Here is a 3,951-nt window from a genome sequence, read left to right on the forward strand (position 1 = left end):
GTGGCTGTGTGGTAAGTAGCTTGCTTACTAACCACATGGGTCCGGGTTCATTCCCACTGCGTGGCACCTTGGGCAAGTGTCTTCTACTATAGCCTCGGGTCGACCAATGCTTTGTGAGTGGATTTGGTAGACGGAAACTGGAAGAAGCCCGTCGTATATATATATATATATGTATGTGTGTGTGTGTATGTTTGTGTGTCTGTGTTTGACCCCCAACATCGCTTGACAACCGATGGTGGTGTGTTAACGTCCCCGTAACTTAGCGGTTCGGCAGTACTAGGCTTACAAAGAATAAGTCCTGGGGTCGATTTGCTCGACTAAAGGCGGTGCTCCAGCATGGCCACAGTCAAATGACTGAAACAAGTAAAAGAGTAAAGAGAGCATAGTATTCAAATCCAAGGGGCATTGTCCTTGTTTCTGCCTCTCTTTGTCTCTCTTGTGGGTTGTTCCTTTCTGTGGAACGTTAAAGACTTTTTCACTTCCCGAGCGTTAAACTAATACAGCTGTTTGTTGTCTACACCACCTGTCTTCATCTTTTGTTTCTTTGTGAATTCCCCACCCCTATATTTATTATTCCTTAGACGGTTGCATAACCTCTAACTCACACAGACATATCTCTCTCTCTCTCTAAGGAATAATAAATATCCAATATACTACTGGATGTATACCTATGTATTTATGTCCGAGTACTTACTGTTGCAGGATAATAACGCAATTGAATACTAAGTATGGGTGGGGGTATAGCAGAAATTTACGCAGGATTTATAATGCAAATAAGAAAATGGAGAGGTAATTAATAGACAAACATCAGCCTGTAGACATTCATTTATATCTACTTATACATATGATTGTAATCAATTAATGAATAAGCAAAATAAACAGAAAGAGGGTACTCTTCAAGAAGAGTGGTCCCGGTGCGCGCACTCGCGGTAGCTAGTAGTGACTAGTCGATCCTACAACGAATGCGCAAAACATTTTGTTGAATCTTCCCCATCTTACTCTTAAAACGTCGTTTTGCGTTCTTCCAGGGTGTATTTTGGTGTCTCATCTATTTCAGTAATCCCATTGTACGACGCACTCCAACAATCAGAATATATAGTCGACCCTGCTTTGATAAATTTATTAATTAGTGGTGGAAGAGTTCCAGAAGAACGGTCAGGTACAAAGACTAAAAAACCTATTTTTATCCTCTCCATCCCATCCTCCGTTGTATTTGCACATCATAGATTCACCTGTTTCTACGATGTGCCCAAGTCCACCAATTTGGTAGGGGTTACGCAAAAGATAATGGTAGAGACGGACTCCCTCATGTACTGATACTAGGACCGACTAGCTAGCGCGGATGCGCGCACCGGGACCACTCTTCTTGAATAGTAACCGAGATAATTAATGCCGTTTGTTTTCAAAAAATCAATTATTTTCTCTGGAGCAAGCTGCTTCAATATTTCCCAAATGAACACTTTAATTTCACTTTGTCATATTACTGTGGGAAATTACTCTGAAAGAAATCTTTGCAGAAAGCTAAATACATTGATTACATATTTCTTTCCACCACTAATTAATAAATTTATCAAAGCAGGGTCGACTATATATTCTGATTGTTGGAGTGCGTCGTACAATGGGATTACTGAAATAGATGAGACACCAAAATTTAGAGAATTAACATATTTCTTTCATTATGCCATTGCAGCCTAGTGAGATTTGGCTGTTATTTCTAGCATGTGAATAGCCTGCTTGAAGGCCAAGGCCATAGAATCGGGAGGGGGTAAATTTTTGTTCTTTTTTTTTTGAAAAATTGAAATTTTAGTTTTTCTTCCAGACTCATAATCTCTATATTTTTGTACGTATTTCGTAAAAAAATAAAATTCCGGAAAAAGTGAAAAATGAGGGGGGATTTAAATTTAAATTTTTCTTTTCAGAATTGGAATCTCCATAGCCTAAAACGTGGGATTCCGTAAAAAAAAAAAATATTAAAATGGGAAGGATTCCGTTTACATCTCTGCCATGTGAGACAAAATCAATTTTCCACCATGTGATATTTTTTCAAAAACTTTTATGGGGGGACGGAGTACAGAAGGAAGTTTTTCCCCAGTGAAAAGTGGATAATCGACATTTCAATATTGGACTGGTGTTACACTTTTACTGACCCCCGAAAGGGTGACATCGGTGTGGGTAATGACCCCACGGAGAGGGTGACATCGGTGTGGGTACTGACCCCCGAAAGGGTGACATCGGTGTGGGTACTGACCCCCGGAGAGGGTGACATCGGTGTGAGTACTGACCCCCGGAGAGGGTGACATCAGTGTAATTACTGACCCCCGAAAGGGTGACATCGGTGTGGGGTGTGATTTGAACACAAACACCACAAATTATTTTGATGGTGATGATGATAACAATAATTGTATTTGTCACTAAGGCGACAACGGATTAGGCGTGTTGTGTGTGTAGGAACCTAGTAGTAATTAACAATAATCAAGAATAAAAGGAACAATTACAATTATATTTATACTTGCCTGCCTTTGTAATTACCTCTAATTTTCCAGAAATATCTCGCAATGCGTTTAATCTGATGCTGTTATTAAACACACCAAACCACCATTTCCAGTTTTCTGTACAACAAAACGATTCATTATCATTGCTATTTCGGCATTTCCATCTCTTTATGTAATCTCGCCATAGTTTGTTCTGAGACTCGTTCACATGCCCTTAACAAGTGCCGTTTACACCTATCAATAGAGAAAGAATCCTAATTTAAACCAATGATTATTTATACTACTACTAGTAATAATAATATTCATAATAGCAATATCAATTAATGCCTTCTTGCCTCTCTGATTGTAAAAAGCGAGACGAAGTCAGAAATCAAATTGATTTCCACAATCCTGATGTTCCAGTTGTGTGAAATGATTTAAACATGAAAAAAAAAAAAAACAGGAATGAATTTAAAAAAAAAAAGAAGCGTTTTAGGAATGGAACGAAAGAAATGTCGACAGCCAACAGCTTGATCAAATGAAAATCAACGAAAATTTGCTGTCTCTCACCTCCTCATTCTTTGCAGCTTCTTGCTTCTCTCTCTCTCTCTCTTTCTCAGTCTATTTAAATTAGTGTGTCGCGTGAGAGAGAGAGAGTGAGTGAGTGTGAATGTGTTTGTGAAAGAGGGATGAATGGGAAGATATGAGTGGTGGATGCGATGGTATCAGTCTATAACGGTAATCTACAAGCCAAGTGCATGTGTGCCCATGCTTCTGTGTGAGTGAGACCGTGTAGATGTATACGAGAGTGTGTGCAGATGTGTGTCTGCGTGAGACTGTACAAGTGTGAGTAGGTGAATGGGTCTGTATATGTGTGTGTGTGTGTGTGTGAATGTAAGTGCATCAAATTATGTATGTAAGTAAATATACATGTGCGTCTGCGTATGAATGTGTGTTCGTGCGTGTTTTATCTTCTCTTTATTTGCCTCCCCCCCACTCACATTGCCTTTCCTCTATCTCTCTCTTTCTCCATCGTTGAAGTCACCACTTCGCCCCTTTGACCTTTGATTATTTTTCTCATCGCGCTTCATTACGGTTGACCTCCTTAATTAGATATGTTTCTTTATTAGCCAAACAGGGACTGAACACAGAGGGGACAAGTTACAAAATAGAGCTTTTCTTTTGGGGAGAAGGAAGGAAAAGTGGGGGGTAGATTTTCGATCAAAAGGGATCGTAAAGTAAAGGAAAAAAACGATCAATAGGGATCGTGTATCACAGAAATAGGATCATAACAGAAATAGGATCATAACAGAAATAGGATCATAACAGAAATAGGATCATAACAGAAATAGGATCATAACAGAAATAGGATCATAACAGAAATAGGATCATAACTAGATAAAAATGTGGGTTTGTAAGGCGACATGCTGGCAGGTCGACTTTGCCTTTCATCCTTTCGGGGTCGATAAATTAAGTACCA

General features: G+C 39.2%; 1 protein-coding gene across 4 annotated transcripts in view; it reads right to left on the reverse strand.

Annotated features, from left to right (window-relative positions):
• The window catches only part of LOC106875518 (uncharacterized protein RP688), a 19,833-nt gene extending 16,549 nt beyond the window's left edge, over positions 1–3,284 (reverse strand). The window contains exons 1-2 of one of the 4 annotated variants that reach the window (XM_014923703.2): positions 3,042–3,284; positions 2,530–2,726 (exon numbers count right to left, since the gene is read on the reverse strand). The gene's annotated coding sequence lies outside the window, so the exon portion shown is untranslated. Of the gene's footprint in view, positions 1–2,513; positions 2,727–3,041 lie in introns of all 4 variants that reach the window. The other 3 variants (XM_014923702.2, XM_014923705.2, XM_014923704.2) reach the window with 3 other exon arrangements.
• Positions 3,285–3,951: the final 667 nt, after the last annotated feature.

Source organism: Octopus bimaculoides, chromosome 3 (genome assembly GCF_001194135.2).
Source record: "Octopus bimaculoides isolate UCB-OBI-ISO-001 chromosome 3, ASM119413v2, whole genome shotgun sequence".
Lineage (NCBI taxonomy): Eukaryota > Metazoa > Mollusca > Cephalopoda > Octopoda > Octopodidae > Octopus > Octopus bimaculoides.